The 14,032-nt window shown below is 45.4% G+C and overlaps 1 protein-coding gene and 1 long non-coding RNA gene across 2 annotated transcripts in view; one reads left to right on the forward strand and one right to left on the reverse strand.

Annotated features, from left to right (window-relative positions):
• Positions 1 to 5,075, reverse strand: part of LOC148149891 (uncharacterized) — a 42,866-nt gene extending 37,791 nt beyond the window's left edge. The window contains exon 1 of the long non-coding RNA XR_015757090.1: positions 4,954 to 5,075. This is a non-coding gene — a long non-coding RNA (uncharacterized LOC148149891). The remainder of the gene's footprint in view (positions 1 to 4,953) is intronic.
• A 3,499-nt stretch (positions 5,076 to 8,574) lies between these two features.
• The window catches only part of LOC122549746 (sterile alpha motif domain-containing protein 9-like), a 35,173-nt gene continuing 29,715 nt past the window's right edge, over positions 8,575 to 14,032 (forward strand). The window contains exon 1 of the mRNA XM_043689691.2: positions 8,575 to 8,958. The gene's annotated coding sequence lies outside the window, so the exon portion shown is untranslated. The remainder of the gene's footprint in view (positions 8,959 to 14,032) is intronic.

Consider the following 14,032-nt stretch of genomic DNA (forward strand, 5'->3'; position numbering starts at 1 on the left):
GGACAGATCAATGTATCTATGCCAGTGGATCTCCAATCAGCAAAACAGAATGTTTTGTTTGAGTGAGCTAACATTGGTAAGATTGATTCATTGACCACCAAACAGTAGGGATGATGTTTGGCGTGATATAAGTCAGGAAATTAGAAGTACATGTCGCTTAAGGAATGTAGCAGTTATGGGTGACTTCAATCCACATGTGAACTGGGTCAATCTAATGAGCACCAAAGTTGGAGAGGAAGAAAACCTGGAATGAGATTGAAATGGTTTTCTGAAGCAATATATTAAAAACTAACTAGAGTACAGGTTTTTTCAGATCTGATAGGGTGCAATGATAAAAATCTAATACACCTTTTACTCATTCAGGACTGTTGGCTTCACTGGCTGGGCCAGTATTTACTGCCTGTTCCTAATTGCTCTTCAGAAGGTGGTGGTGAGTTGCCTTCTTGAACTGCTGCAGACCATAGAATCAAAGAATCCCTACAGTATGGAAGCAGGCCATTTGGCCCATTAAGTGCACACCAACCACCCCCACCACCCCACCCCCACACCACACCACAAACAGGATCCTACCCAACCTCCAATCCTATAACCATATAGCCTGCACATCCCTGGACACTTTGGGCAATTTAGCATGGCCAATCCACCTAATCTGTACATCTTTGGACTGTGAGGGGAAGCCAGAGCACCTGGAGGAAACCCACGCAGACATGGGGAAAATGTGCAAACTCCACACAGTCACACGAGGGTGGAATCAAAGCCAGGCCCCTGACGCTGTGAGCCACCGTGCTGCCCTGGGGTGACCGCTGGGGTGGGTACGCCCATAATGATATTAGGGAGGGAGTTCCAGGGTCTTGATCCAGGCACTCTGAAGGAATGGTGATATATTCCTCTGTCCTGATGGTAAGTTGTTTGGAGAGAAGTATTCCTATTTATCTGCTGCTCTTTCCCTTCTAGATGCACCTGGTAATGGGTTTGGAAGGCACTGTCTAAGAAGCCTTAATGAATTACTACAGTGCCTTTCTGTCGATGGTATACACTGCTGCCAAGGAACAAATGTTTCTGGACGTGGTGCCAATCAAGTACCCCACTTTATCCTGCATGGGGTCAAGCTGTTTGAGTGTTGCTTGAGCCGCACTCATCCAGATAAGTGGCAACTATTCCATCCTCCTCCTGACTTGTGCCTTATTGGTGATAGGTAGGCATCGGGAAATCTGGAGCTGAGTTGCTCACTGTAGGATCCCTAGCCTCTGATCTGCTCTTGCTAACATTGTATTCATATAGATAGTGTGTTCTGTGTCCTGTCAGTGGTAACCACAACCCCAGCATATCCGCAGAATTTTGATAGTGAGAGATTCAGCAAAAATGGTACCATTGCTAATCAATGAGTGACAATTTCTTACTCTCATGATAGAGCCTTTACTTTTTCCAGGATAGAACCATCAATTACTAGGGGACATAGAATTAAGGTAAAAGGGGGAATGCTCAGAGGAGATGTGAGAGGCTAGTTTTTTACACAAAGGGTGGTAAGTACCTGGAATGTGCCGGCAGAGGAGGTGGTAAAAGCAAATGCAATAGCAATGTTTAAGTGGCATCTCGACAGATACATGAATAGGCAGGGAATAGAGAGATATGGACCATGTAAAGGCAAAAGGTTTTTAGTTTAGAAAATTGTCAAGTGTCAGTACAAGCTTGGTGGGTTGAGTGGCCTGTTCCTGTGCTATATTGTGCTTTGTTCTTTATTTGTTCACTTATGTGGTGCAAATGTTACTTGTCACTTATCATCTGTGACTAGATACTGTCCGCACCTTGCTGCTTTTGGGCAAGGACTGCTTCAGTATCTGAGGAGTTGTGAATGGTGCTGAACATTGTGTAATCACCGGTGAACATTTCCATTTCTGACCTTATGATGGAGGGAAAGTCATTGATGAAGCAGCTGATGATGGTTGTGTCTCGGGCACTACCCTGAGGAACTCCTCGATGGGCCAAATGGCCTGCTTCCACACTATAGGGAGTCTATGATTCTATGGTTCTATGATTAAGCTTGAAAAAGGTGCAGTTCAATCTGAAAATAGGGTGATTATGCATTTACAAAGAGGAAGTTAGCTATGGTGGATTGAAAAGACACATTAAAAAGTTTGATGGTAGGTTGGTAATGACTAGAATTTGAAGAATTAATGTTTGCTTTTTACAAAACTCACACATTTATTTAAGGCAAAATACCCAACAGGAGAAGCATGAAAGGCATGGTGAATAAAGAGGGTTAAGATTGTTCTCAATCAAAAGGCGAAGCTTCTAAATTTGTCCACACAATGTTGCAAGCTTGAAAACTGGGAGAATTTTAGAATTCAGCAAAGGAGGACCAAAATATTAATAAAGGATGATAGCATAGAATATAAATGTGAAATAGCAAGAAACATAGAAAAAGACTGTAAAAGCTTGTTGAAGTATATAAGAAGGGAAAGATGCAAAGACAAGAATGAGTCTTTTACAGGCATCGATGACTGCATCGGTGCAGCATCCTTCACCCAGGCTGAACTGGAGCAGTTCATTGACTGCACCCACAACTTCCACCCCTCCCTCAAATTCACTTGGTCCATCTCGGACACTGCCCTCCATTTTCTTGACCTCTCCATCTCCATCTCCGGCGACAGTCTTCAGGTGGACATCTACTACAAACCCACAGACTCCCATAACTACCTGGACTAAACCTCCTCCCACCCAATATCCTGCAAGATCTCCATCCCTTTCGCCCAATTCCTCCACGTCTGCTCCATCTGCTCGGACAAGGGGGCATCCCACTCCCAAGTATCCCAGATGTCCAACTATTTTGAACAATATGCTTTTCCTCCCTCCGTCGTCCAGACAGCCCTCTGCTGCACCACCTCCCAGTCCCCATTCCACCGGTCTAAACCCTCCCCAATGCAATAAAGACAGAGCCCCCTTGTCCTCACCCACCACCCCACCAGTCTCCACATCCAACACTTCATCCTTAAACATTTATGCCAACTCCAAATAGACCCCCACCACCAAGAACATCTTCCCCTCCCTACCCAACTCTACTTTTCACAAGGACCATTTCCTTTGACAGTTCTTGGTTCACGCCACCCCCACCACTGAACCCGCAGATACCTTCCCCTGCAACCAGCAAAGATGCAAAACCTGCCGATGCACCCCCCCACTCACTTCCAGCCAGGGCCCCAAACTGTCCTTCCAGGTGAGACAGAGGTTCACCTGCCTCTCCTCCAACCTAGTTTATAGCATCAGGTGTTCCCGATGTGGTCTTCTCTATATCGGAGAGACCAAAAGTAAACTCAGGGAACGGTTCGCCAAACATCTCAGCCAGGCCCACAGGGGCTGACCAGACCTCCCAGTCACCGCCCATTTCAATTGCCCCAACTACTCCCTTTCCGACACAATCATCCTTGGCCTCCTCCATTGCCAAAATAACCACAGCTCCTACTGGAGGAACAACACCTTATCTTCCACCTGGGAACCCAACAGCCTGGAGAACTCATCATTGAGTTCTCCAATTTCAAATAACCTCCCTCCCATCCCCTGACTCCCTTCCCATTCACTCCCCCTCCCACTGCTCCCAGCCACCTACCGGATTAATTCCCCCCCATTGGCCAACTAGATCATAGTCTTCATCCTGTCTTCATCCATTCTCACTTCACCACCCTGCCCCCACCACCCCCTTTAACTGCAGCTTCCCTTTCACCCACCGCCCCCCCCATCCTGAAGAAGGGTTACACCCGAAATATCGACTTCTGCACTTCCTGATGCTGTCGACTTTGGATTCCAGTATCTACAGTTTTTTTTTGTTGTTTACATACATAGACAGGAGAATTTGTGATCAGGAATATTGAAACAGTAAAGGTGCTAAATAAGTACGTTACATCTGTCTTGACAGAGAAATACACAAGAGGTAGCCCTGAAATAATTAAGGGCAAGGGTCTCATGAAAAGAAAGAAATTATTATGAGCAGAACGATCATATTGAAGAAATGATTGGGACTGATAATTGTCAAATTTCCAAGATTTTCACCCTAAAATGTTGAAATAAATGGCTGTAGAGCTAAAGAAATCGTCAGAGACCAGTTTTCAACATGCTATTAGTTATACAATGATACATTGAGATTGAAAGGTTGCAAATGTAACTCCATTATTTAAGAAAGAAAGAAGAGGGAAAACTGGGAACTCCAGACCTGTTAACCTGTAAGAAAAACACTAGAATCTATTATAAATGATGCGACTACATGGATATTTAGAAAATAATTGCCTGATTGGACAGAGTCAATGTGGATTTATCAAGAAAAAAAATCATGTTTGAAAAGCCTCATAAAGGTATTTGAGGATACTATCAGCAGACTCAATAAGGGGGAAACTAGTGAATGCTGTGTATTTGAATATTTAGAAGGATTTTGATAAAGTCACACAAGAGATTAATAAACAGAATTAAATGCATGAGATCAGGGTTAATATACTAGTATAGATTAAGAATTTATTAATAGACAGAAAGTAGAAATTCCAAATAAATGAGTCATTCTCTGGTTGTTAGGCTATAACGGGGAGTACTGCAAGGATCAGTGTTTGGATCTCAACTGTTCACAACTTGATCAATGATTTGGATGTGAGGACCAATTGTAATTTTACAGATAAAACAAAACTTGGTTTGAATGAGTGTTGTGAGGAGGGTGCAAAGGGGATTTAGGCAGGCTGAGTGAGTGGACAAAAACATGGCAGATGGAATATGATGTGGATGTGTAAGAGATTAGAAAGCATTAATGTCCAAAGGGACCTCAGTGTCATTGTTCATTTGTCACTGTAAGCTAGCATGCAGGTGTAACAAATAATTCAGAAGTCAAATAATATCCTAGCCTTTATTGCAAAAAGAGTTGAGTGTAGGTGCAAGTAACTGTTACTTCAGTAGTATAAAGCATCGGTGAGGCCGTACCTGGAGAACCCATTTCTGATGAAGGATCACGGGACTCAAAATGTCAACTCTGTTTCTCTCTTCACAGATAGTACCAGCACTTTCAGGTTTTGTCCAGTTGTATCGTGTGCAGTCTGGTCCCTTTGCCAAAAGAAGAAGACATTTGCAATTATGAAGGTGCAGCAGAAGTTCACCAGACTGATTCTATGGATGGTGAGACTATCCTAAGTGCAGAAATTGAGGACATTAGGCCTGTATTCTCTGGATTTTGCAAAACTGAGAGGCTATCTCATAGAAACTTACAAAATTCCTAAAGAGATAGACAAATTAAAAGCAGAAAGGATATTTCCCCTGACTGTGGAGTTCAGAACCAGTGTACACAGTCACTGGGTAGCCATCTAGGACTGGGATAATGAGGAGCCCCTTCACTCAGAATGGTGAATATATGGAATTGTCTAACCTACAAGACTGTAAAAGTGCAGTCATTAAGTTCAAGCCAGGGATTGATAATTACTAATGACATAAGAGTTAAGAAGATTTTGCTGGAATATGGTGTTGCAATAGATAATTGACCACGGTCTGGAATGGCAAAGCAGGCTGATGGGCTGAATGGTCTACTTCTGCCTCTATGTTCCAAGGTTATTGATCATGAGCATCTTTAAGGAAATGCATACAATTTTTCCACAACACATGTCTGGCAAATCTATCCACTGGCATTGATCAACCTGTTGACTGGCAATGCTACCGTGACACTGTTTGTAACAGACACTGAAGTCACCAATGCTGAGTACACTCTGTGCCCTTGCCACCCTGAGTGCTTCCTCCAAATGATGTTTAACATGGAACAGCATTGATTCTTCAGCAGGAGGTAGTCTTCCCCAAAACTTTTGCCTACTGCCCATTTGTCCATAACTTTCCATTTCCTTTTCTCCTCTTTTAACAGGATTGTGTTTGCCATCTTCCAACTCTTTGGATCTATTCTAGAATCCAAGGTATTTTAAAAAATCAAAACTAATGCACTCATTTTCTCGGAAGCCACTTATTTACAAACTTACAGATCATTCTGGGCCAGAAATTGATTCACTTGTTCATATTCATTTCTCCAGTACAATTTCTGCACTTACATTGATTTCTTTAAGTTCTTTGTTCTCTCTGGACCCTTGCTTCCCAACTACTCCAGCAATTGTATTGGTCTGCTTTGATTACTACAGGTACAAAAAGTTGAATGTAACCAATGTTTTGAAGGTGAGATTGATGGAATGGATACAAGGAAGATATTGGGGAGACTGGGCGCCTCCTGGCAGAGTGCTTTAGGGAACATTTCCGGGACACCCGCACCAATCAACCAAACCACCCCGTGGCCCAATATTTCAACTCCCCCTCCCACTCTGCCGAGGACATGGTGGTCCTGGGCCTCCTTCACCGCCGTTCCCTCACCACCAGATGCCTGGAGGAAGAACGCCTCATCTTCCGCCTCCGAACACTTCAACCCCAGGGCATCAATGTGGGCGTCAACAGCTTCCTCATTTCCCCTTCCCCCACCTCATCCTAGTTTCAAACTTCTAGCTCCGCACTGTCCCCTTGACTTGTCCGGACTTGTCCGACCTGCCGAGCTCCTTTTCCACCTATCCACTCCGCCCTCTCCTCCCTGACCTATCACCTTCATCTCCTCCCCCACTCACCTATTGTACTCTATGCTACTTTCTCCCCACCCCCACCCCCACCCTCCTCTAGCTTATCTCTCCACGCTTCAGACTCTCTGCCTTTATTCCTGATGAAGGGCTTTTGCCCGAAACGTCGATTTTGCTGCTCGTCGGATGCTGCCTGAACTGCTGTGTTCTTCCAGCACCACTGATCCAGAATCTGGTTTCCAGCATCTGCAGTCATTGTTTTTACCTGGTAACTGAGATGGCTGTCCATTTCATGTCAGATTTGACAAAGGGTCAGTTAGACTCGAAATGTCAGCTCTTTTCTCTCCTCACAGATGCTGCCAGACTTGCTGAGATTTTCCAGTTTTTACTCTTTTGGTTTCAGATTCCAGCATCCGCAGTAATTTGCTTTTAGCCAATCTATCCAATCGTGGCCATACTTAGAGCCCCTATTGCACTGGTGTAGTATTTTACCAACGGTGGAGTGGCTCCTCACTGTTTGTGAAGGTCACCAGGCTAATCGAGGCTCATCTCCCAGGCTAGCCAAGGAGATGTATGATTTCAGGCCCTTCTATAAACAGGCCTGTGGAGGAAAGTTTCATTTTTAACTCAGGCTTTGGTTTATCAAACTCCTAACTTCAATCCAGGTATTGTATCAGTTGTTGCAGTACAGCTATCAGCATGTATTACTGCATGTCCTCTGGTTGTGCCTGTGGCAGGGTGAGAGTTAGGGTGAAGGTTTGGGTTAACCGTATCTTTATCGCAGTAACAGGCTCCCAAGAAATTCCACAGGTCATGAGCCTGACATATTGTGGGAAAGTGAACCTTGTCAAACAATCACACCTGGTCAAAAGTTTTCTTTAGTCAAAGTGTGTTATTATAATATTGGAATATGTTTCTGAACAATAACATTTTCTATCCAACTGACAACTACACAGAAGGAATAAAAAATGTCAGTGTGTGGTTTTTGGGTGTGTGTGGATTGTTGTTGTTGTAGCAATCACAAGACTGTACATGCTGAGGCATTTATTTCAACAATGTGAACTCTAATTGCCTTTTTATAAAAATGAAACTAGAAGTGAGAGGGTAGAGCTATCCAACTTGGCTTCTCCCTTCCCACCCGTCCACTCCACCCTCCTCTCTGACCTATCACCTCCATCCCCACCCCCATTCACCTATTGTACTCTTTGTTACCTTCTCCCACCCCCCTCCCCATTTATCTCTCCACCCTGGAGGCTTTCTGCCTCTATTCCTGATAAAGGGCTTTTGCCCGAAACGTCGATCTTCCTGCTCCTCGGATGCTACCTGACCTGCTGTGCTTTTCCCGCACCACTCTGATCTAATCTCTTCTCAACTACAGGCAGCTGTGGGATCACCTCATTAAATCTTTTTACAATTTTAAAAGGGGTTTCAGTGGGCAGAGGGAGAGAAGGTAATTCCATTATTATTGGATTCCAAATCTAGGACACATTAATTCAAGGAAATCACGAATAAATCCGATTTGGAGTCACCGGTGTTGGACTGGAGCGTATAAAGTTAATAATCACATAACACCAAGTTATAGTCCAACAGGTTTATTTGCAAGCATTAGCTTTTGGAGCATTGGTTTGGAGTAGAAGATCATAGGACACAGAATTTATAGCCAATGTTTACAGTGTGATGTAACTGAAATTAAATATTGAAAAATACTTGGATTGTTTCCCAAGTCTCTCATCTTTTAGAATGGGCATTTTGGTTTCTGTTCTTTCATATGTTCTTTAAAACGAATAAATACAAGAAGGAACACAGGAGGAAGTTTGTGTCTGAGAATGCCAAAGTGGCCCTCACATTGGAATGGTTGAGATCATTGGCATAAACACATTGAAAGGCAAGCTCAGGTCCATGTGAGAGGAATAGAAGGGCGTCTCGATAAGATGATAAGTAAGTGGGTGGAGGTTTGTCTGAAGCCTCAGGACCAGCAACGGCTGGAACGTTCAGTAACTGCAACTGTGCAGCACAGAGCTCACATCCAGCCCGACTCCAATCCAGCGCCAGTTCAAAGGGACCATATTCTCGCCATCCTACACACACGCAGATTCCTGTTTGCCCAGCAGCATTGCCGTCAGCTACAGACTCGCAACCATCTTCCACTGAACCGATGTGAGCTGGGAATTTGCGGAAGCTGCTGACCGCTTTCAGTTTCGGGGATTTCCGCAAGAGAGTACGCAAGAGCAGTACCATCTCACTTCACTGCCACAAAACCGGCCTTTATTGCCCCCATCCTCCAGCGAGGCTTTACCAGTCGGTGGGAGAGACTGAGGAGGCTGTGGGCTGGTAATCCAGCGGCACAGTGAGAACCTCAGGGAGAGCTGGCAGCAAAGAGGAACATCTGCTATTGGTAAGTCACCCAAGAAACTGCAACTACCATCACCCTTATCTGCAACTGTGTGCACTTATTCATCTCCTTCATCATCATCACCCACCTTCTCAGCTGGGTGTTTCAAACAATGCATTCCTTTTATGCTTTAATTTTATCTTACTTGATTTGTTTTTTGGCTGACCAGAGGGAGTAATGTATAGCATGAGGATCTGTCAGCTCGGAGATTGAGTTTCGATTTCGGTCTCCATTTAGTTTCCTGAAAGAATAGCCATCCACAGGAAAGCACAGTCCTCAAATACTCATTCCCCGTTTCAACTAAAACCCAGGCGCTGAGCAATTCTGCTTTGTTTAAAATGTCGACGTCAAACGCCAAATGCCATTTCTTTTGAAAACCCACTGATTTGTTTGTCTTCAATTGCTATGGCAACCCAGTAACTGCAGGTTAAATGCACTCAAATGTTGACTGGCGGTGGCTTCCTACAGCAGTCGAGGATGTGGAAAAGGCTGACTCTCTCTCTCTGTGTATTGGGTAGACAGTGGGACATGGCAAGATTGTGAGGGAAGCTGCCACCAAGGCGCAGTGGGGAAAGACCACTGGCTGAGGTCTTCCTGCTGAAGTTAAATGGGGGGGGGGGGGGGGTCCGTTCAGTTATCGGACCCTCCTGGTTCCTCAAATGCACTTAAATGTGGTCTGTTACAAACCGGCAGACAAGGGAGGCGCGGTAGTAGTTTGGCACACCGACCTTTACACCGCTGAGGCTAAACGCCAGCTCACGGACACCTCCTCCTACTGCCCCCTTGACCATGACCCCACCTCCCACCACCAAACCATCATCTCCCAGACCATCCATAACCTCATCACCTCAGGGCATCTCCCATCCACCGCCTCCAACTTCATAGTCCCACAACCCCGCACCGCCCGTTTCTACCTCCTGCCCAAAATCCACAAACCTGACTTCCCCGGCCGACCCTGCCCCACCGAACACATCTCTGCATACCTCGACACGATCCTGTCCCCCTTAGTCCAAGAACTCCCCACCTACGTTCGGGACACCACCCACGCCCTCCACCTTCTCCATGATTTTCGCTTCCCCAGTCCCCAATGCCTTATCTTCACCATGGACATCCAGTCCCTGTACACCTCCATCCCCCATCATGAAGGACTCAAAGCCCTCCGCTTCTTCCTTTCCCGCCGTACCAACCAGTACCCTTCCACTGACACCCTCCTTTGACTGACTGAACTGGTCCTCACCCTGAACAACTTCTCTTTCCAATCTTCCCACTTCCTCCAAACCAAAGGAGTAGCCATGGGCACCCGCATGGGCCCCAGCTATGCCTGCCTCTTCGTAGGATATGTGGAATACTCCATCTTCCACAGCTACACTGGCACCACCTCCCACCTTTTCCTCCGCTACATCGATGACTGTATCGGCCCCGACCTCAAATTTACCTCAGATTTATCTCAGACTCCTCCCTCCCTTTCCTAGACTTTTCCATTTCTATCTCGGTTGACCGAATCAACAGGGACATTTACTATAAACCAACCGACTCCCACAGCTACCTAGACTACACCTCTTCCCACCCTGCCCCCTGTAAAAACGCCATCCCATATTCCCAATTCCTTCCTCTCCGCCGCATCTGCTCCCAGGAGGACCAGTTCCAATACCGTACAACCCAGATGGCCTCCTTCCTTAAAGACTGCAATTTCCCCCCAGACGTGATCGACGATGCTGTCCACCGCATCTCCTCCACTTCCCGCTCCTCCGCCCTTGAGCCCTGCCCCTCCAATCGCCACCAGGACAGAACCCCACTGGTCCTCACCTACCACCTCACCAACCTCCAGATACATCGTATCATCCGTCGTCATTTCCGCCACCTCCAAACGGACCCCACCACCAGAGATATATTTCCCTCCCCTCTCCTATCAGCATTCCGAAAAGACCACTCCCTCCGTGACTCCCTCGTCAGGTCCACACCCCCCACCAACCCAACCTCCACTCCCAGCACCTTCCCCTGCAACCGCAAGAAATGCAAAACTTGCGCCCACACCTCCCCCCTTACTTCCCTCCAAGGCCTCAAGGGATCCTTCCATATCTGCCACAAATTCACCTGCACCTCCACACACATCATTTACTGCATCCGCTGCACCCGATGTGGCCTCCTCTACATTGGGGAGACAGGCGGCCTACTTGCGGAACGTTTCAGAGAACACCTCTGGGACACCAGGACCAACCAACCCAACCACCCCGTGGCTCAACACTTCAACTCCCCCTCCCACTCCACCAAGGACATGCAGGTCCTTGGACTCCTCCATCGCCAGACCATAGCAACACGACGGCTGGAGGAAGAGTGACTCATCTTCCGCCTAGGAACCCTCCAACCACAAGGGATGAATTCAGATTGCTCCAGTTTCCTCATTTCCCCTCCCCCCACCTTGTCTCAGTCCCAACCTTCGAACTCAGCACTGCCGTCCTAACCAGCAATCTTCTTCCTGACCTCTCCGCCCCCACCCCCACTCCGGCCTATCACCCTCACCTTAACCTGCTTCCACCTATCGCATTTCCAACGCCCCTCCCCCAACTCCCATCTCCCTACCTTTTATCTTAGCCTGCTGGACACACTTTCCTCATTCCTGAAGAAGGGCTCATGCCCGAAACGTCAATTCTCCTGCTCGTTGGATGCTGCCTGACCTGCTGTGCTTTTCCAGCAACACATTTTCAGCTAGAAGTAAGAGATGCCCTTGGTTTGTTAGGATAGAGTCAAACTCAATTTATTTTTCTTTCCTTGATATGTTACTGTACAGAATCGAATTGCATTTGTGACTATGTACATATGCAAAGATCTTTAATGAATAATATATATTTTTTTAAAAATAACAAGGCCAATGTTGCAGTTCAGTCTCTGTACCAACTGTGGAACTGATGGAGGAACTTTGCCCCAAGCTTCGAGAGAGTGGTGCCACCTCAAGCAGACAACCAATGTTCTCTCTCTGGTGAAAGTGCTTTTGAGTGGCAAGAAGAATTATGACTATTTGATTATCATGTACAAGTTTATTTTGAAATATCTGGAGAAACTCAGCAGGTCTCGGCAGCATTGGTGGAGAGAGAAAAACAGTTAATGTTTCAAATCCAGTATTACTGTTCCTCAGAACTCTCAGACTCCAAATGTCAAGTGTGTTTTTCTCACTCCTCAGCTGTTGCCAGACTTGCTGAGTTTCTCCAGCATTCTCTGTGTTTGTTTCAGATTTCTGACATTTGCAATTGTTTGTCTTTATTTAAAATATTGCTGTTGCTGTACATTGCCATGTAGTTAGTGCTGTTGTTAAATCAAAGGCTGGGATCAAGTACAGTGTTTTCCCCCAGCTATTTTGTTTCTGTTCTATTCTTACCTGCACTTATCTTTGGGATCAAATCAGGTTTACATTAAAAAAAAAACAACTAATACGTAACTTGAAATTGTTCACAAAAGATTTATAAGGATGTTGCCAGGGTTGGAGGGTTTGAGCTATAGGGAGAGGGTGAACAGGCTGGAGTTGTTTTCCCTGGAGCGTAGGAGGCTGAGGTGTGACCTTATAGAGGTTTATAAAATCATGAGGGGCATCGATAAGATAAATAGGCAAAGTCTTTTCCCTGGGGTGGGGGAGTCCAGAACTAGAGGGCATAGGTTTAGGGTGAGAGGGGAAAGATATAAAAGAGACGTGAGGGGAAACCTTTTCACACAGAGGGTGGTATGGGTATGGAATGAGCTGCCAGAGGAAGTGGTGGAGGCTGGTACAGTGACGACGTCTAAAAGACATCTGAATGGGTACATGGATAGGAAGAGTTTAGAGGGATATGGGCCAACAACTGGCAAATGGGACTAGATTATTTTAGGATATCTGGTCGGCATGGACGAGTTGGATGGAAGGGTCTGTTTCTGTGCTGCACATCTCTATGATTTTATAACACTGGAAATGAAGAGTTGCAATTTAACATTATCTGCTGGACAGTAATTCTATTATACACGTGGATTTTCCCAAAAAATGGACATCAATGAAAGGAAGGTTGGGCAGGTGTATAATGAGTGACTGCTCTATCACTGCCAGGTTCAGAATTGGAAATCTGATCCAAAGTACCTGCTCCATGAAGCACTAAAAGCATTAAAGGAGGCCATTGAGCATTCATTACCATGTCAGCTTTCCACAAGAGCACCTTAGTATTCTCCCAATGGCCCGCCAAATCTTCAGGTCCAAGTTACTTTTGAAAGTCACATTGAATTTGCTACAAGCAATGTATTCTAGTTATGCTAACCCCAGCATGGTTAAAATAATGAATTATTCATGTTGTCTTTTGTTCTTTTATCAGTCCCTTTAAATCGGAATCTTCTATTTCTCAAATTCTCAACACCTCCACTTATAAACACTGAATAAAATCTCGTCATTTCTGCCACCTTTAATGATTTGTTCATAGGTCCAGCTCCTTCTGCATCTGTTTTTTAGAATTGAATCCTTGTATTACATCATACCTCCAGGTGTTAACTTCTCTCCACCACATCTCCACCCATTCAACCAGCTTGTCTACATCCCCTTGAGGTCTGTCACTGTCCTCCTGTGTTCGCAGCACTTCCAAATTTTGTGGCATCTGCAGATGTGGAAATTGTGTCCTTAATCTAGATCAAGAAAAGCAGTGATCTAAGTTATGCTTCATTTACAAAAGGCATTGGTAAGACCACATCTGGAGTATTGCGTTCATTTTTGCTCTCCTTATTTAAAGAAGGATGTAAATGCATTGGATACAGTTCAGAGAATATTTACCAGACTAATATCTGGAATGGACAAGTTGTCTACTGAGGAAAGGATGGGGAAGGAAACTGCAGGGGATGGGCATAATAGAACTGTGGAGCTTATTTAAGGAACAGCTACTGCGGTTCCTTGATAAGTATATAATTGTCAGACAAGGAGGAAGTTGTCGAGTGTGGGAGCCATTGTTTACTAAGGAAGTTGAACCTCTTGTCAAGAGGAAGAAGGCTTTTGTTAAGATGAGATGTGATGGCTCAGTTAGGGTGCTTCAGAGTTACAAGGTAGCCAGGAACTACCTAAAGAGAGAGCTAAGAC

Source organism: Chiloscyllium plagiosum, unplaced genomic scaffold (genome assembly GCF_037043375.1).
Source record: "Chiloscyllium plagiosum isolate Xiang-an unplaced genomic scaffold, Cpla_swu_hap1 HiC_scaffold_5, whole genome shotgun sequence".
Taxonomy (NCBI): Eukaryota; Metazoa; Chordata; class Chondrichthyes; order Orectolobiformes; family Hemiscylliidae; genus Chiloscyllium; species Chiloscyllium plagiosum.